This window comes from Peromyscus californicus, unplaced genomic scaffold, assembly GCF_007827085.1.
Source record: "Peromyscus californicus insignis strain IS unplaced genomic scaffold, ASM782708v3 Scaffold_23__1_contigs__length_62951481, whole genome shotgun sequence".
NCBI lineage: Eukaryota > Metazoa > Chordata > Mammalia > Rodentia > Cricetidae > Peromyscus > Peromyscus californicus.
Window position 1 is genome coordinate 48080801 of NW_026294534.1, and position 23979 is coordinate 48104779.

General features: G+C 37.7%; 1 protein-coding gene across 1 annotated transcript in view; it reads right to left on the reverse strand.

Annotated features, from left to right (window-relative positions):
- Galntl6 (polypeptide N-acetylgalactosaminyltransferase like 6) overlaps positions 1-23979 on the reverse strand; it is a 1088908-nt gene that overhangs the window by 249767 nt on the left and 815162 nt on the right. The window lies entirely within an intron of this gene.

The following is a 23979-nucleotide window of genomic DNA, read 5'->3' on the forward strand; positions in this document are numbered from 1 at the left end:
TTCTTTTATAGTCTCCCTTCACATTGCCCTTGCCTTTTCTTCAAAGGTAATTTCAAGGCCCATTATGTAAAAGATGTTAAAGAAAGATGTACTAAAATAAATCTCTGACTGCCTGGGGTCAGAGTCTTTTCAAATGTTATAATTGACTAATAGGTGATATTTATGCCAAAGCATTTTAAATTCACCAGGCAGTTTAGAAGTGTCATTTGTCATCACTTTTATTTAACCCCGTCACTTGATGTACCGTATAGTAAATGAAGGGAGAAATATTTAATATTTCCTTCTGTCATTTCTATGGTGGTGTGAAATATTTAGAGCATAAGATAATAAGCACTTTTAATTCTGTTAGAAGGGAGAAGTAGGTTTGGAAGTATCATGCCAAACTGACTTCTCTTTGTTCTGAACTGGCACATAATAACTGTGTGGATCTACACAGTACAGTGGGATAATTTAATACACGTACACATTGTGTGCAGATACAGATACAATCAAGGTAAAGAACATTTTTAGTCTCCTCGAGACTTAATCTTTTCTTCCTATTGGGAAGCCTCAGTTTTCTGTATTATAGTGCTTATAAAATGTCCCAACTTTGCGTAATTACCCAACATGATGTAGAATACTCTGTAATTGTCTTTTGTTGTCAATTTCTCTGTTCTTCTTCCTCTCTACTTTCTTGAGCCTATTAGTGGCCAGTGTTATATCTTCTATGAAATTAACTTTGATTTTTAATATTAATTCTTTTTAAAAAAATTAAACCGATTTTTATAAGATTGGATTGTATCTCCAGCGTCTTAGTAAGTATTAAAAAAAGTAAACATGTGACTTCTTCAGATGAATGAGTAGACTACAGATAAGATGCTGATTCATAATGGATGGCAATAATAAGTAAGGTGCTTTTCCTGTTATTTACTAGCAAAGAGGAGCATATGGAACAGAACTCAGTTCCTCTGTGACTCTCTTCTAGCCACGTCCAACCTGCAGAGTATGGGCTGTATGCCTTTAAGGATAGCTATGAATGCAACTCAACATAGTGATAGATAAGAGTAGCATCGCATTCCTGGTCCACCCAAGAACAGTTTGATAAAAATTTGATGTGGTCAGCCATTTGTACTTTTAATTATATTGATTTGGAAGAAGTTGTAAGTTTTCACTGCTACTGTATTTCAGAGGAAAGACAATTCCTCCTTGACAAAGTCTGCTTGTTTATATTAATCATGCAACACCTGACGTTAATCTTACAGTTATAAATTGGGCAGGCTGCTCTCACGAAACCATAGCACATCTCCTGAGCTAAGTATTCCAAGTGTTTACCTGTATTTAGAACTTGTAGAATCTTCTTCATAACCATGTGTCCTGGGAACAGTAGGCTGGGAGGGAGGCAGCCAGCCAGGGGCTTTAGTAATTTTTAACACATACCTATGAGGCTATTTGCAGTACATACACTATTTCAATTGCCCTCCACCACAAAGCTATGAAGGTGTTCTCTATTCCATTTTACAAACAAGAGCACAGGCTCACAAGAGTATTGTAATTGGTTCTAGGTCACCCAGTTAAACAAATGGCATGGCAAGATTTAAAACTCGTTTCCCCTGTTTTATAACCTTATTTTACTATGCTAGCATTTTGAAAATTTATACTTAGTTCTGAGATTCTGCCATGAGGCAGGCCTGATTCACTTTGGACATGTGTCCTTTTCATAAAAGTAGAAAAAGCTAATTTGGTTACTGGCTTCTCTTTTAAACCGTGTTCAACCAGAATTTAAATGTACATATTATTAAGCAATTACACCAAAATTAACCTCGCCGCACAATTCCTTTCAGGACTTTTCAAAGGAGAGAATGAAGGCCATTTGCCTGCCACGACATTAGAATTTTAACTTAATACAAATTAGTGTTTCACTGAGCTGCTAATTTTGAAATGCTTAGCATATATGATTGCCTTAATTGTGCAGAAATTCATCTTTCTCGTGCCTGAAACTTAGATTCTGCAGCGGCAGGAGTAGGCAGCTGTTTTTTTGGATCGTAATCCCACTGCCAACCCTGAAGACATGCACTCTGCTTACCACCTTGTATTTCTCAAGGTGTTCCTCTCCTTTCAAAAGTGCCAACAGGGGAGTCTCTAATACATGATTATTTCTCAAAGTATTTTTTAAAGGGTAAAGATGATTTGTTTTTATTTTGGAGTTATAGTATAATACATATATAATACATATATAATATAATAATATAATATAATATAATACAATATAATTAATATAATACAATACAATACAATATAATATAATAATAAATATAATATAATATGATATGATATGATATGATATGATATAATATAATATAATATAATATAATATAATATAATATAATATAATATAATATAATAAATAGTTGATGTGTGGGTAGTAGAAAATATCTTAACCTAATCTCACTTTTTTAAAAATGAAAATACTTTTTCATACAATATATTCTGATCACAGTTTTCCTTCCCTCAGCTTCTCCCATCTCTTCCATGCCTCACAACCCACCCAAATGCACAGTCTTTCTTTCTCTCTCATGTTAGAAAGCAAATAGGCATCTAAAAATCCAAACCAACCAACTAACCAACCAATCAACCAACCAACCAACCAACCAAAATTTGACAAAACAAATAAACGGGAGAAAAAGCACAAGAAACATAGAGATGCAGAGACATAAACATTTGTAAACACAGAAATCCTATAAAAACACAGAATCAGAAACCATAGCATACAAATAAAAGGTCTGTAAGATTTTAAAAAAAGGCCCAGACAAGGACTTATGAGGCAAAGAACCCCCCAAATGCCGTTATGTTCATTTTGTATTGGCCATCTATGGCTAGGCCTTGTGTTAAGTATGGTTTGTATATCCAGTGAGACTCCCTTGGAAAAAAGCTGAATTTCATTTGTGAGTGCGTATCCGTCGGAGATGGCCTCTGGGATGGGGATGGGGGCATACGTCTACTTCCCCTCGCAGCGCTGGGACCGCATCTGACTTGACCTGTGCATGCTCGCAGCGCTGGGACCGCATCTGACTTGACCTGTGCATGCGGCCACCATCTCTGTGAGTGCGCATGTGCACCAGCCCTGCGGTGTGTAGAAGGCTTTGTTCCTTTGGTGTCTTCCATCCCCACTGACTCACTCTTACAATCTTCCTGTCTCCTCATCTGCAGGGTTTCCTGAGCTCTAAGGGGGAGGGATTTGATTCACCTCACCATTTTTTAACTCATGGACTTCAAATGGGTAGGCAGTTTCCCTAGAAGTTTTTGTACATTTAATTCCTGCCCAAGAAAAATTTGAATAGATTTTATAAAACAAGTCATGCCACACTCTTACTAGTTTTTAATAGCTATCAACATCCTTAATATTAGGCTCTAGCAGTGTGGTTTACATTGCAATCCTGGAGCCATGGACGTATAAATTCAGAAGCTTTTCTAATTGACTGTCGGTATTCACTTATGAGCTGGGATATCAATCACTCTCCAGAAAACTCCCAGTGAGCTGTACACATGGGTCCACAGTCTCATATTTGAGAATAGTCTTTGTTATGATTTGTTCTTTGAAGTCTTCTGGGTTTTCTATTTTTACATTTTACTCTTGATCATTCATTAAGATATTTTTAGAAAACGTGAATGCTTATCTTTCTGATCACCAGGATCCCATTTAATTAACAATGTTCTATAACAGTGGTTCTCAATCTTCCTAATGCTGCGACCCTTTAATACAGTTACTCATGTTGTCCTGACCCCCAACCATAAAATATTTTCATTGCTACTTCATAATTGTAATTTTATTACTGTTACAAATTGTAATGTAAATATTTTTTGGAGATAGAAGTTTGCCAAAGGGGTCACCACCCACAGGATGAGAACTATTGTTCCATGAGCTTAGAAACCTTTTATTTTCCAAGTTTTTTATGTTCCCATGAAATACCTGTGTTGTGTCCATGTATATGTTATGCAGCACTGATGGTAATTGTAATAGTAGCAAATTAGTATTTTGTATGTCATTCAATTTGGATATCCAGATGCATACAACTCTAACTAGGCATTCCATTTCCACCAGAGCTCACCAATGGATTCTGGAGCTTTAGAATTTATTCCACCTTCCTCCTTCCCCTCCTTCCTTCCTTTTTTCTCCTCCCTCTCTCCTTCACTCCATTCTCTCTGTCCCTTCCTCCATCTCTCTCCTCTTCTCTCCCTCCCTCCCTCCCTCCCTCCCTCCCTCCCTCCCTCCCTCTCTCCCTCCCTCCCTCCCTCCATCCCTCCGTCCTTTCCTTCTGCCTTCCCCTCTCTCTCCTTCTCTTCTTTCTTTCTCAGGTTTTTAGAAAAGCTCTCAGCTCTGTCACTGTAGCCTAGACTGGACTGACTCTCACACTGTGGCCCAGGCTGGACTGACTCTCACACTGTAGCCCAGGCTGGACTCAAACTTACATTAATCCTTTGCCCCTTCAATCCCTTGCTGAGATTACAGACATGATCCACCAAGCCTGGCTTGATTTTGAAAGAGCTGGTACCCATTTGACAAATGTATGCCACTCCATTCGTGAATTAGCTTCAGCCCATTGGGCACCTTATAGCCGTTCTCTGTGAGATGTTCCGTCCAATTGAATGCCAATCAAATTTGAGTGAAGTACAACAAACAGATATTTTACCATAGAGCTGAGATTAACTCAAACATTGAAATGGCAAGCTCTTTGTGACATAGTTCATTGATATAAATCTTTCGTTTGGATTTCTAAACTTTTTTAGAAGCTATGTTTGAGAGCAAAAGTGTTTGAGATACAATTTTACTTTAGCTATGGAAACAGAAATAACATTGAATTTCTTGTAACATAGTGATGTATTTCCACATTATGGGTCATTGATGTTCAAAGATAGAAGAATATCATTTGTAGTAAAAAATGGTTATAATTGTTAAAAGTGTAAGTATATCCCATGCCCATGCCCATATGGGCAGAACTTATTGGAATCAATGAGTTAAAAATAAATAACAGTTTATAAAAGGATATGAAGCTGGGAAGGAGCTATGATAGGGGCACTGGGAAAAAACTGAAGTAGGGGAGTGAGGTGTGTAAATGATCAAGCTACATTGCGTACCTGTGTACCTGTGTGCAAATTTCAAAGAATACGTGAAATCATGAAAGTGTTAGTATATTCAGGCATGCATAAAATTTTATATTCAGTTACACCAGCAGATATTTGTCACGGGCCTTTTAATGTATAAATAAGTATATAGCATATGAAAGTTGAGACAAGTTCAAGGTGTTAATTCTATTCAAGAAACTTATAGCATAATTATGAGTGATTTCATAGGAAAAAGTGTATTTTTGTATTATATTTTAACAGCGAGATTGACTAAAGTGTATGCATCTGTAAAACGTAAAGCCATACCAAGTCTTATAAGTAAAAATTACTGAAAGAGAATAGCTATTTCAATGGGTTCTCTTTTGGAGGATTTACTTGAAACCTTGATTTTCCTAGAGAGCACTTAGTACACACACAAAAGTTAAAGACTGAACATACACTCCTCTGTGACAATGGAAAGTGAGTTTTCATGCATCCAGGGAACTCTTCATCCCTGTAAAATCATGGTCTATGTTATGGGGTGAGCAGATACCACCCAGAGGAGTTTTTGGTACTTTTGTAAAAACAACATAACTTCAAACTCCAGGCACCCAGGGCATAATAAACTTGCCCCAGCAAGTAAATCAACACTGTTTTCTTCATTGAGAGTCATAAAACACCTCAGCTGAACTACTCTGCAATAGGGGTGATGTACTCTCTGGTGGAAGCCCCCTGCCTTGTCAAGGTATCTGTTCATGACCTACCTTTGGACAAGCGTTGGCCAACAGCAGGGTTTTAAACCTATACAATATTGACATTTTCATTAGTTAGTTCTTTGTTGATGAATTGCCTTGTCAAATCTACGTGGGGGATGATAACCAGCATTCCATAGCCTTTATCTACTAGATGTACCAAACACCTTCTACGGTTAGTCTTGACAAAGTTCTTGAGGCTGGTAGTTGTTTCCCTATGGGCAGGGGAAAGCAGAGAAAATTCCCTGTTTTTAACGGTGGGAACAGAAAATTCATTTTTTTATGATACTTTTTTTTTTGAGAACTTTGTACATAAACATTTGTAGTGAGTAGCTGTTCCAGCTTTGACCTGGAAGTACTACCCCCATTGAGGCTTCTGGTAACTGTCATGCCTACCTATGGACTGCCCCTGAGGCGGGGCAGAGACAGGAGCCCTTAAGACCCAAGATCTGGATGTGCTGGCTCTCTTGATTCCTGGATCCTGGATGCTGGATGGTAGACTGAGCAGAGTTCTCTGGAGAACACCCCTCGACTGCACTTCATCTCTTCCAGACCCTGTAACCTATCCCTTTACTTGTAAGTTATCCCCCAAAATAAACCTCCCTTTTAACTATGTGGAGTTGCCTTAGTATTTCTACCAATAAACATTATCTACATAAGACTCCTTAAACTCCTCCCATTACTTCCTCTACCAAATGACTGATCTCTCTTTAATTATTATCATTGTGTGTGTGTGTGTGTGTGTGTGTGTGTGTGTGTGTGTGTGTGTGTAGACATAACCTACTACTAAGTCCATTTAGCCATTGATCATATGTACATTTCTTTAAGGCTAACCACAGGGAAATAGAACATTTCTTAATGCCACCTGGACTTTCTATTATTGCCATTTACAGCAGATAAATGCCAATCTATAGAGTAACAACTTAGTGTCAGAAATTGTCTTAGGGTTTCTATTGCTGTGAAAAGTCACCATGACCATGGCAACTCTTATAATGAGAACATTTAGTTGTGGTGGCTCCCTTACAGTTTCAGAGGTTCAGTCCATTATAATCAAGGCAGGGAGCATGGCAGTATGCTGGCAGATGTGGTGCTGGCTACATCTTGGCTTTCAGGCAACAGGAAGTTGACTGACACAGTTGGCAGTATCCTGAGCATAGAAAACCTCAAAGTCTGCCCCTATAGTGACACACTTCCTCCAGCAAGGCCACACCTCCTAATAGTGCCACTCCCTGTGGGGGCCAATTACATCCAAATTACCACAGAAATTATTTGGGAAATATTACCTCAGATTTTCATTAAATAATTATTTTATGAAGTAGAATCATATATTTCACTTGTTTAGACTAACTCATATGTAATATTTAACTGTATGAAGGAACTTTTACCATCCATAGCAGATGTGAATGTATCATTGAAAATAGATCCATACAGCCAAGACCCGAGAATTCATTATCTTTTACATGCAAAAATAGCAAGTGAATTAAATCTCAAGATGTAAATAAATGTGTTTCAGAAACATACATTTCTTGACTAGTGCAATGGCTTAGTGGTTAAGAGCACTTACTGTTCTTGAAGAGGACCCAGATTCAGTTCCCAGCACACACACAGTGGTGGTTCACAAACAACTGTCATTTAAGATCTAAGAGATTCAATACCCTTTCTTGGGCTCCACAAATATTAGTCATATGCATGGTACACAAACATCCATACTCATAAAATAAAAATAAATACATCTTTAAAATAGTCTCTTGTTTTGTCCCGCTTGGCTGTTGTCTTTTGGAGGCCTGCTCTTTTCTGAAGAGAAAACTGAGGAGGAGTAGATCTGGGACAGATGGGAGGTTGCGGGGAGGAGCTTGGAGGAGTGGATGGAGGGGAAACTGTGGTTACTATCTATTGTATGAAAGAAGAATCTATTTTCAATAAAAATACTTTAAAATAACATTAATTGTGGTGATATAAAAATATAGAAATGATAGAATAAAAGGGTAGATTATTGAATCTACTCTAAAAAAAAGAGAATACAGATATGATAAGATAAAAGGTAGATTATTGAATCTACTTTAAAAAAAGCAAATACTAGTTTTAAATATTTTACATTGGATTGGATTTTTGTATATTGTATGCAAATTTTGTATATTGATACAAATTTGAGGTTAATTTTGTTAGAACATAATATACATATATTTCTAATCTTGTTCAAGATATTGTACCTATACAGTTCATTTAATAAAGTAATACAAATTGCTAGTCCTTGAAACTCATTATTACAAACTATTTAGAATATAAAGAAATACAAGTTAGTAGTTAGTCACCTATCACAATTGAACTTGTAGTCATATTAGGTATGTTTTCAAGGTCAAATGGAAATATATTTTAGAAAGAGAGGTCATCTTCAAACACCCCAGAGATCTATAGAATATGGCATTTAAGATGTTTTAATAACATAGCTTCTTTGTTTTATTACTATGAGATGTGTCTGCTCCTGGCAACACCAATCTACTTCAGAGAAGATGATGGGCATTGAAGAAACTCCTTATGGAGTTTACTTTCTTTGTGGCAAAAGTTAGCCACTGGGCAAGAAAGTGCCTTTGCATCAACTGCTAGCAGTATGCTGTCCAAAATGAATAAGCAGGACACAAAAGAAAGGACTGCCAAACTTTGCCAAGACAAGGTAGGAAGGCCCTTCAGAAAATCCTGTTTCACAGAGGAGTCCGTCAGGTATGCTAGGCCTGTAGGCTGAAGATGGATGCACAATATTGCAGAGGAACCTTGGGTGACTGTCCAGGCAGCTAGCTGCTTCTGTCATTTTTTACTTTTTTTGGAAGCTGCTTGTTTGCACTTCCTGCTTACTCAGTAAATATTATTTCCTTTTCAGATCTCTGAGATAGTTGAAGACTAGATAATGACACCCTTTCTTGGGCTCCACAAATGTCAGTCATACACGTGGTACATAAACATGCATACTCATAAAATAAAAATAAATACATCTTTAAAATAGTTTTCCTTGTTAACAAATTCAGAAGAGAAACTCACTGAAGAGGTGTAAAGTTAGGATAGAAAGTGAATTAGGTCCATTTTGGACTCGCCAAAATAGGATAAATAATGGAGTATTTTCTCTGAGTTTGTCAAATGTTAATGGACTGCACACGGTTAATGCAATTCTTGACTCTATATATTGTACATACTTATTTTCTTATGGTATATAGTTTTTCTTATATTATAACTTTCTTTTGTTATTTTAGACTAAAAAGGGGAAGCATGGTAATATATTACGTACCCTAATAAAACTTGCTTGAAAATCAGAGAACAGAAGAAGCCACTAGATTAAATATAGATGCCAGGCAGTGGTGGCTCACACCTTTAATCTTAGCACTTGGGAGGCAAAGATCCGTCTGGATATCTGTGAGTGCAGAGCCACCCTGGACTACCTGAGATTGACTAAGTCTAGGAGAGAAACAGCCAGGCAGTGGTGGCACACACCTTTAATCCCAGCACTTGAGATCTCATGCCTTTGCTTGGGAAGCACACTCGCCTTTAATCCCAGCACTAAGAAGGAATATGGTAGGGCAGAATAAGGTATATAAGGTATGAGGAGACAGGAACTAAAGGCTTTTCAGGCTGAGGAGTCCTAGAAATAGAAAAGGCAGTGGCCTGTTCCTTTGTTTCTCTGATCTTCCAGCATTTATCACGATATCTGGCTCCAGTATTTTTATTAAAAGACATTTTTAACATTCGTGTTACAATTAATTATATATTGAGAGGAAAGAAGATATGTCCCTAGAAATGGTATTGGTATGCAACAATCACATGCTTCCATTCTTCTGGTTATTTGTAAATGATAGCATTAATAACCATAAGCTAAAAAAATTCTTTCCTGTGTTTGGAGAGTCCTTTGTGCTACTTACAGTGCCTTCACAGATCTTTTTCTTTATGTTTTCCTGTCTGCTGGACATTCTGTGAGGCCTTCCTCCTCTTAACAGAAGACTCAAGCTATGATTACAATTAGCACTGTAACGCTGGTTCTTTAGAGCATGGATATGTATACAGACACACACACACACACACACACACACACACACACACACTGCTTTGCATGCTACCTTCATAAACTACGATGTCCACAAGTATTTTTCTGAGTTCTGCCTAATAGAACAGCCTGGCTAAGTCACAGTAGAGCATCAAAAACATTTCCTGCCTTCAAATAGAAGATCCACCATTTTTCATAAAATATTTATTTTTATAAATCTGAAACCATAAGAATCTTAATGGATTCTCTTGACCTTTATACAGGATTTGATTGATTAGTTTTCTCCTTTTCTTGGGTTAAAGGATAGACCTGGACTTGGGTCATGCAGTGATGAAAACAGGTACATCTCAGGGAACCAGAAGCTTCAACCGTGTACACACATGGGCAAGCCTGTCAAACACACCACCTTTTACATCTGAGTGACCGACCACATTTTATTCTGTGAAAAATGAGAATTATGGAAACTGTCATAATGCACAGTAAGGGATGGTGGCATTGGCTTTTACACTCTTTCTGGCTGCCAGGCCTTCTGCTGCTTCTCTGAATGGTGAGTTTCAGTTCAGAAAAGAATTGATTAACAGGCTTTTTCTTGTAATCGACTGAATTGTAGCCAAATTCATTCAATATAGCTGCCTCTGTTGGCTGGGCAGACTTCAGAAAAGTTAATTCATTCTAACTTAAATTTTTCAATTCTTCTCTTTTCTTTTTCTTTTTTTTAACACAAGAAAACATTTAATTAGGGGCTTGCTTACAGTTTCATAGGGTTAGTCTATGATCTTCATGGTGAGGAACATGGTGGGAGGCGGGGTCACTGGATCAGTAGCTGAGAGTTTACATGCCAATCCATAGATGGCACACACAGACACAGACACACACAGACACACAGACACACAGACACACACACACACACACACACACACACACACACACACACACACACACACAAACACACAGAGTGAGGCTGGGCCACACATGGGCTTTTGAAACCCCAAAGCTCACCCCCAGTGACAAAATTCCTCCAACAATGCCACATCTCCTCTAACAAGGCCATGCCTCTTAATCCTTCCTCAGCAGTTCAAACAACTGAGAACCAAACATTTAACTATATGAATCTACGGGGTGGCATTTTCATTCAAACTACCACATCCCACTCCCTGGCTCCCATAGGCCTGTAGCCACATCACAATGCAAAATGCATTCAGTCCAACTTCGAAAGTCTCCACAATCCTTCACCATTCCAACACTGCTTAAGAGTTCGAAGTCTCTTCTGAGAGTTTCTGAATTCCTTAGCCATTGTATTAATTCGTTTTCTGTTTCATCACCTTTTACAATGTATTATTTGGTAAAGCTAAAACAGTTATTAGATTGGAAAAATGGTTTTAAGAGAATCTCAGAATACAGCAGTTTCCCTTTTTTTAATGGTTTATGGAGTTTCATACTATGTGATGTTTGCTAGGTACATCACGTTTAACAGAATAGACTCCAATTTTTCTTCAATAGTTTTCAGCTTGGCATGTGGCAGAGGGATAATGATTGCCATAGAGGGTGTCAGGCACCACCTGGTGCTGTCCTGTACCTGGGTGTCCATGATGGTGGCTCCTTACGGTGGCTGGACATGCTGTTTCCTTGAGAAACAGAACAGGATAAATACCTCGAGGGTTATGGATTCAGAAAAGATGGATAAGCATCGAACATGGAACCACACCCAATTCCATACACACTCCTCACCACTAGTCTTCCTGTTTTGTGCCTGTTTGCAATCAAATGTGAGTGGATGTGTAATGAAGTATGATGCAGAATACACCGATCCTCAGTGGTTGTTGCCTACCAGTCTGTGTCAATAACTTTCAAGTTTTTGTGAATGAGTGTACTTAAAGAGTGAAGGTAAAAATTTAAGCGATAGAATAGAAAATAAGGAAGATCAATATATGCTCATCTATTTTTAGTCTGTAAATTTGGGTTTCTAAGCTCTTACTTTTGTATGTTGATTTGTGTACCTATACACTAATACGAATTATTATTTAGGTCTAGAACACATTGTTTACTTAAGGAAGAAGTTAGAAAAGGAACTAAATATATTCAGAGACTGTTTTGAACAAGGCATGGCCCAAATGACTTGCATTTATTGTCTTGTTCAAATAGGGTCAGCAGACTGCATGGGTGAGTGCAGTTCCTGCTGTCATCCATCCCGGTGAATGGCTTCCCTGAAGTCAGAGGTATTGTGATCTCTATGATTCTTGTTTGTGGATGAGGCTAAATATTTAAGTAAAAATACTTAAAGCAAGAGAAAATAGTTAAGCAATAGAACATGACATAGCAATGAGGTGTGTGTGTGTGTGTGTGTGTGTGTGTGTGTGTGTGTGTGTGTGTGTGTGTGTGTGTGTGTACAGGTATACATCTTGTATCAATGCTTTGGTAAACACCCTGCTATCATGGCTATTCTTGGTTGTCAACTTGACTATATCTGGAATAAACTACAATGCAGGAATTTGGAGGCACACCTGTGATCTGGATCTTGAGGCAGGAAGACAACATGCCTTTAATCCAGATCTTGAGGCTGGAAGGTACACATTAAATCTGGGTCACACCTTCTGTTGGAAGACTATATAAACAAGGACAATGGAAGAAGGACGGGTTTGTTCTTTGCCTGCTTGCCCTCACCTGGTCAGCATATCCATTCCTTCACTGGCATTGGAGCCTACTTTCAGGATTCCAGCATATAGAGAAAACCAGCTGAGACATCCAGCTTTGTGGGACTGAACAACTACTAGATTCTTGGACTTCCTATTCACATCTAGCCATAGTTGGATTAGTTGGACTGCAACCTGTAAGTTGTTCTAATGAACTCCCTTTCTTTCTTTCTTTCTTTCTTTCTTTCTTTCTTTCTTTCTTTCTTTCTTTCTTTCTTTCTTTCTTTCTTTCTTTCTTTCTCTTTCTATCTATCTATCTATCTATCTATCTATCTATCTATCTATCTATCTATCTATCTATCTAATCTATCAAGACATTCATTCCATAAGTTCTGTGACTCTAGAGAACCCAAACTAATATACCTGCCATTTTGTCTTCCATTAGTTATACAAAATGCACTAGAATGTTTTACATGCCTGGCCCTCAGTTTATCATGGAGGAAATACATGGTACTACTAAACATTAGTGAACATGATTTTTCAGTGAAAAGAGCAAATTAATGCGAAGGAGAATTATGTGAAAAACAGTAACTTTTATTTTAACCAGATGGTCTTAGGTGGTACTCCTCAAATTATGGAAATTTAGAAATACTGAATCTTTCAGAGAGAACCTGGGAGGCAAAGGCTGGCAGAATTTTCTTCATGGGTCTGAGTGAGAGGCAACTGAAGCAAGAATGCCCAACTTCAGTAAAAATACCAAGAAAATGAAGGTAGGATGGATGAAGGAGAAAAGAGAAGGGAAGAGGGTAAAGGAGGTTTAAAACTATTGTCCTCTCTCTCAATTCTCCTGGAATAGCTCTGTAGTCTCCAATTTGAGTCTGCAGATGCTTGCTCAGGCACTTGACGTTGTTGAGTTAGTAAAAAGCAGAGTTGATGGCAGATTGGACCAAGGCAAGGAAGGCTGGATTGGAGGAGCTTAAGGGTGGGTGGGGTGGATTTGATCCATTAAGAAGGCCATGACTTGACAATTAATGAGAGGAAACAGCAGATTTCCTAGTTTCTGGCATGGGGCATTTTGATGGGCATATTTTTACAATACTTCATGATAAAAAGATGTTCACATGTTAACCCTGTAAGGCCATGTTACCTAGATATACATTAACACTGTATTTTGGATGTTCCTGAGAGAATCACTTAGATGAGATAAACATAAAATATAGTGGAATTTGAATTAATCAGATTGACTTTCATAACATAGCAAAAACCATCACAAGACTGTTACCACTACAACAGTAGGGACTTCTTTTGGCTATGACTTTGGTCTTGGATGGAAACATGGGTCCTTGCCCAGGAGTCCAATTTGCAGGTTTATTGTACAAACTCTGGACTTGTCAGACTCTGTGATCCTCTAAACCATTTTTAAAAAACAGCTTTCCTTTTCTGTCTCTGTCTCCATCTCCCCTCTTCCCATCTCATCTCCTCTCCCAGTCTGTACATATAATCTATAAACATTCTATTGATTCTGTAGAATTACACAAAGAGAAAAAGTTTAATTCAAGCTCGTATATCTCATAACATTTAATCTCCTAAATAGAAACAAGGGATGTTATATATCCCCCCAGGCCACAAACATACACTGGCTATATCCTTTAAATTTTTCCGTATACTGATGATTGTTTATAGACAACAAAATTGACTCATAGGTCATATAATTTCCCTGACTGAGATCCACAAGACTGCTGGCTTCAAAATGTATAATTTTCTATGAACTTTATACCTCAGGAGCATCTTTGGAGTTTTAACCATTTAAAAATTTGTAATGCATGATTAAAATAGGTTAAATTTATGCAATGATTATTGTGTTCTGAGCTGTTAAGAAAGAATACATTTATAGTTCAGTCCCCAAAGCGATCTGCTTTGAAAGAATCAACGTTTAAGTGTGTGAAATGTACTAGTTACTTATTGTTGATGAAGGCAACAGGGGAAAGAAAATATTTACCTTGGCTCACAGTTTAAGTATATAGTTTACTATGGCAGGGGACACGTGGTATTAAAACCTGAAGAAGCTTGTCACATTGTTTACACAGTCAGGAATCAGAGAGATGGCTGGTTGCGTTCTTTTGCTCTTTTTATTTGTTCCAAGACCCCAGCCCATGGGATGATGTCACCCACATTCAGTATGAGTTTCTTTCTTTCTTTTTCTTTTTCTTTTTTTAAATTAAACATTTCTGGAAACATCCCTCCAGTCATACCCTGAGGTGTGTCTCCTAGGTGATTTCATAGTCAATCAAGTTGATATTGAATATTAACCGTCACATGAGATAAATATCGCAAGTGGTGCATAAGGATGCTTCTGTCAGTGAGAAGCCATGTGTGTGACGCTGGTGCTATAAGATTATTTATAATGTCAAATGACTTCAGAAACAGTCTCCATTGTATAAGTACAGCCTATGGTGTTTGTATAATGATGAAACCATATAAATGCATACTTCTCAGGATGAGCTCATATTTCTTACTTCTTTTAAAGACTGCTGGCTTTTTTCCTATTATGGCTTTCTTCCACCACAGGAAGAATTGTATTCAAGTTGTGTATTTAGAAAGAATGATAACCCAATGCTCTGACATTAGTTATCAAATTGTCTTAGCTTTTGAAAATAATTTTCAATACTTTCCACAATAAATTCTGTTACACTAAATATGTGTTTTTTTTGTACAGTACAAATAATATATGTTTAGCTACTGTTACCATTTTACTCTATGTATTTCTAAACAAACAATCACCCAAATGCACATAGAACTGTATACACATATCCATCCCATATAACCCATATATGGGACTCAGCTCTAGACTCAGTTACCTTCATGTTGTTTATGGAGCCCCTCAGGAAACTCTACTGAAGGCTGAAATGCTGTTGTATTGTCTGTTCTTGGAACACCGTTCCTCAGAACCCAGAGCTGACTCTCACAACCATACAACCATCTCTAGTAAATATGGTGTAAATGATTTCTGTTTACACACTTTAAAGTTCAACCATATTCCCCCACCACACACACCCCATTCCTGTTCTTTGACTTAGTTTTCTCCTGTAACTATTTAACAAAAATTAGAACTCTTCTTTTACTGAATTGATTACATGTCTCTAGACTGCAACTCTGTGAGGACAGATACATCCCTCCTCACACAATATTGCATGTTTTGTGTGTAGAAGAGTATCTGAGACATAAATGGAACTTCATTAAGCAGATGTTCAATGATTACTGGGTAAATTTTAATGTAATTGAGATAGCACTTTTAAAGATATTGGTTTATACATAGGTTTTTAAATTAAAGTACTATCATGTAGAAAGTACACGTTTTGAACAAATTTTGGAAAAACTAAATTCTACTCACAAGATTATTAACTCAGTATTTATATCAGAAAGTATGTATCACATGGGTATAATTATCATCTCAGGTTCCATACTGAAGTATCCTTCCCCTCAAAGCATATTACAAAAACAAGCCCTCTCAAATCAAATTTTATAAAATTAGAAGCGAAGCAGAAAAAGGAAATGAGAAAATTTCACTGATAAAGTTAAAATAATTTCAAGTTTCCACTCCCACTCTAGATATATTTTCTTTTTTCCTGAGCATCAAAAGTAATAATTTTCTGTTGACACAGGAGGAAAGCATCATTTACAAAATCCCCAGTTGAGTTTGATTGTACAGAGGGCCTGTTTCCTCTTGACTTGAAGGAGGTGGTTTGTAACATTTTATTTTCACAAACAGAAAAACGCATGCGTCCTTAGAACTGTTTTTAAAGCACACTTCTGAATAGCTGAATAGGTGTGAGTCAAAATAAAAACACCTTAAAGATCATTGTTACCTTTTGCTTTCTAAAATTTTCCTCTAATTTTCCCTCCATCAGCAAATTAGAATGCTTTCTGTTCTCAGTCATTGCCAACAATAGGAATTAGTGTAGAAAAGTAATTGTTAAATTTCTATTATAGTAATTTTCATTCTTTAATTGCTACTTTTATGTTTTTTATGTTTGTTAACTACTTAAAATTTCTTTTTGTGGATTGCCAGCTTTTCCTTCACTTAATGTTTACTGTTTTTTATTCAAGCACAAAATTCTAATAGCAAGGATGTCTGTGGCCTTGCTTACTCTGTGAGGACTAGTGATTTTTTTCTCATTAATTTTATTAAAAATTTCCCTTAAACTTTATATATCAAATTTTTCAACCTGCTTTTAATGATTTGTTGGTTGGTTGTGTATTTTTTCCCCTCAGTCTCCTATCGTCTCAGATTTTAACATTTTAAACAAAAAATTCACCTAGATGGTATCTTGCTAGTGTTAAAATATAATCATCACCATGCACTTACGACACTGCACATACCACTTCGGGTCGACTGTTTTTAGAGACAGGTTCCCCACACTGGGTGGAAGCAGTCGGGCAGCACAGGATGTCTGGCCCACGACCAGGAGCTGCTGACAGCTCAGGCACTTCAGAGAACAAACACATCAAAAGCGAAGCTCACCTAGAGTAAGTCTCTGAAATGTTTGCTTTATCTCCGGGCTGAACTCAGGCTGGCTGCTCCTCCCAGGGAACTCTTTATTGTGCGCTTATTGAAGAGAGATCAGGGCGAATTAGGCTGGGAAGAATTAAGACCTTCCTTTGAAAGCAGTTTTTCTGAACTAGCGGTTACACCACGAATGTTTTTGATGAGCCCAAGGGGCTTGTATAGCATGGCTTCTTCTTTGACTAATTGCCGTCATTCTTTGTGGTACTGTCGCTTCAAACACAACATCTCCTTTTGCCTGATGGTGGAGGGAGAGAGTCACCCTATCTTGACAGGCCTGAAGGTACCTCTATGTTGGAGATGAGGAGAAGGACCAAGATGACAGAGAGGAGAGAGCTGGGAAGTGGAGCTAGGCTTCTTTTGTTTGGGACACACAGCCATGCATGTGGGTCAGAACCCCCTGCTTAAAGCCCGAGTTAAAGAATCAATGGACATAAACAACAGAAATCAACAGAAGATGGGAAACTGTTTTAAAAAGTGACGTTCCTAACGTTGTTCTCTCCCCACAAAGGTAGCTTATAAAAATGCACTTCAGGTGGAATGAAAATCATTTAGTCCAAGAAATAAAAGGGTCACTTACTTTTCCTGAATAACAAAGAGAAACAAAGTAAAAACAACAACAACAACAGCAAAAACTTGCTTTGAAGAAAAGAAAGTTGACATTTATCATGAAAATCAAATAAGATGGGTATTGCCATCTTTTTTTTTTACAGGTGACAAATATCTCAGAGGTGAAGCAATATTCCATGTCACAAGGCTACTAGATCTTAACCTGTTTTAGATTTTAAGTCTATTGGCTATTAAATTCCATACTAGCACTGAAGAAAAGTCTTAAAGAGACATACATTATACACAGAAGAGGAACACACACACACACACACACACACACACACACACACACACACACACACAACATATATTCATGAGAACTTAGGAAATATTAACCCTGATTAGCAGATCAGATAAATAAATGAGATTTAGTAAAGAAAAAAACACTATTAATAAGTCAGCAAACCTAAGGATGCATAAATAAGTTATATACTTTTCAATAATTACCCTAAATGCAAATAAATGGTCTTATTATGCAACTGTTTGGCCGGATTAACAAATGAGATTCAACTATTGTTATCTAAAAAAAGCACACTTCAGTAGCAACAGCACACAGAAAATGAATAAAAGCATGGGAAAATTCCAAGAAAATAGAAGCTGGAAACAAGTAAGTACTAATATCTGCCAAAATGGACCTCAAGTCAAAATTAGTCAGAAGAAGTAAAGGAAAGATACACACACACACACACACACACACACACACACACACACACACATACATACACACACACATACATACACACATATAGAATATATATATACATATATGTGTATATACATACACACACACACACACACACACACACACACACACACACACATATATATATATATATATATATATATATATATATATATATATAGAGAGAGAGAGAGAGAGAGAGAGAGAGAGAGAGAGAAGAGAAGAGAAGAGAAGAGAGGAGAGGAGAGAATATGAATATCAGGAATTCTAAAGTAAGGCTAAATAAAAATTCTGAAGACTGCAAATTTTAACTAAATAATATGACTATTGACTTTTGCTCAATGACCCGTGATTATGTGGACCAGTTCTAAGAAAAAGAATAACTGCAAAACACGGTGAAAAAGAAACAGAGTTCAATTGCTGCTGCAATTATTGAATGTATTTCTTAAAAGTAAAATTCCAGCTCTAGTTTATTTAATGAGTGTGGTGGTTTGAATGGGAACGGTCCCCATAGGCTTATATATTTGAATGCTTGGTCATTATGGAGTGGTACTACTTGAGAGGCATTAGGAGGAGTGACCTTGTGTGAGGAGGTGTGGCCTTGTTGGAGGAAGTATGTCACTAGGACGGGCTTTGGTTTCAAAAGCACAAGCTAGTCCCACCGTGTGTGTGTGTGTGTGTGTGTGTGTGTGTGTGTGTGTGTGTGTGTCTTCCTGCTGCCTGCAGATCTGGATGTGGAATGCTCAACTGCTTTTCCAGCACCATGTCTGCCTGTGTGCCACCATGCTCCCCACCACGATGAAAATGGATTAAATCTCTGAACTGTAAGCCTGCCCCGGTAAAATGCTTTCTTTTTATAAGAGTTGCCTTGGTCATGGTGTCTCTTCATAGTAACAGAACACTGACTAAGGCAATGAGTAAATAGAATAACACGTTTTTCAAAAACACTTATTTTTTATTACTTAAGAATTTTATATATGAGTACTATATTTACATAGTTTCCATTCTACATTCTTCGCTCTCCAATTCTTTCTATGCCTCCCACTTCACAAATTCTTTTTTCAATTATTACTGTCATCTATATCTATATCTACAATCTGCTGAGCCCTTTTAGCGTTTCTGATATGTGTATGTGTTTAGGAATGATCACTTGGAACTTGCAAACCTGTCTAAGGGTTTGTCCCTTGAGAAGAGTGATGATTTTCCCACTTTCAGCAGCCATTAATCACTTCGTCCAGGAGCAAAGCCCTGTAAAATCTCTGCATTCACATTGAGATGTCAACTGGCATTCCTAATGTGCAGGCCTTGCTCAGGAATTAAGGTGCAGAATTGACAAATAGAACCCCATAAAACTCAAAAGCTTTTGCCTAACAAATGAAACAGTCACAAAAGTGAGAAGGAAGCCCCCAGAGTGGGATGGGATCGTTGTCAGCTATACATGTGGTAGAGGATTCATATCCAGAATATATGAGGAACTCAAAGAACAGACTCAATAAAAATAGAGATGGGCTATGGATGTGAACAGAGAGTTCTCCAATGAAGAAACAGTCAAGTGGATACATCTATAAAGCATTCCTGCATCTAAGGCTCAAGGAGAGCATTGTGGAAGAGGGGGCAGAAAGATTGGAACAGTCAGAAGATCAGGTAGTGTGCTGTGAGACTGTGTCTTCTAGAAATGTCAGAAGCTACACCCATAAAGTGTCATCATGTCTAAAATATGAGTTGAGTAAGGACAACAACAGACATGTGAAAGTCAATGAGGGAAAGCCCATGAGGCCTCAACCCTGCACAAATATCTATAAGCAGCTAAGAAATGCTGAGAGTGGAAGAAATAGTTTTCTGCAGGGAAGGGAATACCAGTTGATTATCCAGTACCAAATGGTTAGCCCTGAAAACATACATACTACTAACATGATTCAGACCTGAACAGCCCATATTTAGGAGCATATATGTATATACATACACACAAATTGTCTTAGGGTTTTTATTGCTCTGAAAAGACAGCATGACCATGGGAACTCTTACAAGAAAACATTTCATTCAGGTGGTGGCTTACAGTTTCAGAGGTTCAGTCCATTACCATGATAATGGGAAGCATGGCAGCATGCAGGGAGACATGATGCTGGCTACATCTTGACCAGAAGGCAGCAGGAAGTCAACTGACTGTCATACTGAGTGAAGCTTGGGAAAAGAGACCTCAAAGACCCCACAGTGACACAATACTGTGTCAATATTCAATCCTTCAACAATACCCACAACTACTCCAACAAGGCCACACCTCCTGATAGTGCTACTCCCTTTAGGGGCCATTTTTCTTTCAAGCCATCACAATACATACATGTATACACACACACACACACACACACACACACACACACACACACACACACACACATATATGCATACATGAAATCACAATTAAAGAAAAGAGGCCAGAAATTTGAAAGACAGAAAGAAATGGTGTATGGAAGAGTTTGGAGGGAGGAAAGGGAAGGGATAAATGATGTAATTTTATTATAATCTCAAAAATCGAAAGAAGAAACAAAAATGGCTAAAAACTCAACTCCTAATGACTTACCTATATCTATAGATTAGTACAGAGAAGCTTCTTCATACAGTATAGAGTGATTAGCACAGAGACCCACTCTGATCAAAGCACAGAGAATAAGAGACTGTGGAATGCCTAGCCCTAAGAGGGACACCTATAACAACCCTTTTTCACTCAAGGGTCAGGGATCATGACAAAAGAGGGAGTGGAGTGATTATAAGAGCTGAAGTGTTAGATGACATCAAGGAGAAAGTGTTTTCTGGATACAGCAAGGCAATTCTATATATGAATTCTTGGCAGTTGGGACGGCGTGCAAAAGATCTGCCCAGACTAGACAAAATTCCATCATGGAGAAGGGAGGTTGACAAGAAATCCCACCACTACTTAAGAAGCTATTGGAAATTGGGAGCTGATTGGAGAAAGAGAGTTAGTTTTCATAAATGGTGTAGCCCTGGATAGGTAGACTACCATCTAGTGAAGGGCAAATATCAATTTATATTGGCAGCATTAACTGTACTTGGTGGGTAAAAAGAAAATGGATGGGAAGGGAAGGGAGGATGCAGATCAGGGAGAGGTAGAAAGAGGGATGAATATGATCAAAATGCATTATATAAAATTCTCCAAGACTAATAAAGTGAGAAAAATATTAAACATTAAAACAAAAGTTTAAAGGACTAACTTTTTATTAAGATATTAATAAGTATTAAGAATTAGGAAAATACAAATTCAAACTCCTTTAAGATTACTTTTTATCCAGCAAGAATGGCTGAGATGAAGAAAACAACCCCCGACCAATGCTAATGAAGTGGAAAAGAAGGAATCTCATTCACTCTTGGTGGGATTCCAAAGTGGGATGAACACATGGAAATCAATGTGGAGAATGTAAAAAAGCTAAAAATAGCTCTGCCATAAGACCCAACTATACCACTCCTTGGCTTACGCCCAAGGGACTCAAATAACACTTTATCAAAGAGTTATACAGTTAGTTCAAAGTGGAGCCATTAGAGCAAATCTATGATTAAATTCATTACTTTACAGGCTAACGTAAGATATTAATTTTAAAATATCCCATGATTACAATCTCGTGTTTTATAACTCCTAATTTATTTACAGGACTGACTTGGTCTTGATATGAAAACTGATAAAGATAAAAAAAATGTTAAGACAATTTTAACCATTAAAGTAAGAGCACCTTTCTTATAGATTTACAATAAAAATCTAAAAGCATGTTAAAAAGATAATATATTATGGCAAATTTAACTTTGCCCTTAGAAGGTAGTTCTGCTGTTTTAAATGATTGCATTGATAATGTAAAAGTGTAAGGATCTACAGAGACAGAAAACATGCAAGAAGAAAAGCATGCACTGGTAGAACCAGAGATTGGTCTTATTTCCACTACCAGCCCATGAGCACAATGTTGACTAATGTCACCAGGTGGTAGCAAGAAGCCTGAGAAGATGCTCCATGCAGAGGCCTCAGGGGGATCACAGGCTCACCAACAATGGCAATCTTGTCCATGCATCCAGACTGGCCAAGAATAAAATGCTGTTGATTTGCAGTTGTAAAAAGATCCATCCTGTTCCATTATTCCCCTTTCCCCTTCTACATCACTTCATTCTAAATCTTTTCCCTTGAAAGATCATCTCCTCCAGCATGATCCCTTGCTAGTTACCGAACCACTGTAGTTATTCCAAATGAAACACACCTATCTGAAGACCCAAAGCTAACACACATAGGCGAGAGAATAGATCCTGAAATGTTATAGGATCTTGTTGAACTGCTTGAACTTGATGAGTAAGTCCTTCTTGGTGAAGATACCACATATATCAGTCATAGAATCTGGAGAAATTAAGCTGATTTCTTCACCTGGAAGCTTCATCCCTACTGGATAGCTTTCATAGTGCTGGCAGGTGCTATGAACATGATCAGCAGAGAAAGTAATCATTAGTCTTACCCACTTGTGAACTCTATGAACTATGATAAGACTGGCTGGGTAAGAGATGCCCACAGGGGCGATAGTGCTGTGAATAGTACAGGAGTAATTAACACATTCTTATTGGATATAAGATCTACTCCACCAGATAGAAATCATAACTGAAATTATAAAATGGGGCCAAGAATATGACTACGTAGATCATTAGGTCCTAGGAGAGAACCTAATCTTGTTCTGCTAAACAGACACAGTATTAAAATGACTCCTTATGACTTATCACTTAATCCATAGATTAGTGTGTCTCTCAGCCCTCTTCAGAGAAGCTTCTCATGGCAGTGGATGGTAAGTAACACCAATTCTCAGTGACCAGAGAATAAGAAACTGTTATCAACCCTTAAATGAGAGATCCATATGGCACTCTTCCCACCTAGCATCATAGATCTTCATGGAAGAGGGGGCAAGAAGATTGGAAGAGTCAGAGGCAGTTGAGAACATCAAGGAAGCAGTCTTGTTTTTATGTTTTTATACAACAGGGAAGTTGCACATATGAACTTAAACAGTAATTGTGACAGCATGTACAAAACCTGCAAAAGCTCAAGCCAAACAAAAATATCAGGATGGGAGACAGTACAAAATTCCACCAGCAGATGAAGAGATACTGTTATTTGATAGCTGCTAGAAAAGGGAGAGTCAGTTTTCTTTAATGGTGTTCCCCCTGGTAGGTTTACCACACTCCAGGGCAGAACCAACTTCCAAGAGTGATTTGGAAACTTCAGTTGGATTTGATGGGTTTTAAAAAAAGAAGAAACAACAACAACAACAACAACAACAACAACAACAAAAACCCTTGAATGTCAGTGGATAGAGAGGGAAGGCAAATTTGGGAAAAGTTGGTGGAAGGGGTGATGTTATGGAATAATGTTTTAACTATGTAAACATTTGTTTATGCTGCATTTGTTTAATTATGTAAGCATGTGTTACTGTTTTATCTTGCCTGCCTAAGGCACCTCATTGATCTAACAAAAAGCTTATCAGCCAATAGCTAGACAGAACAGGGATAGGAGGGGCTGGTGGCCAGAAAGAATAAGTAGGAGGAGAAATCTAGGCTCAAGAGAGAAGAGAAGAGAGAAGGAGAGAAATGCCTGGGACTAGCCA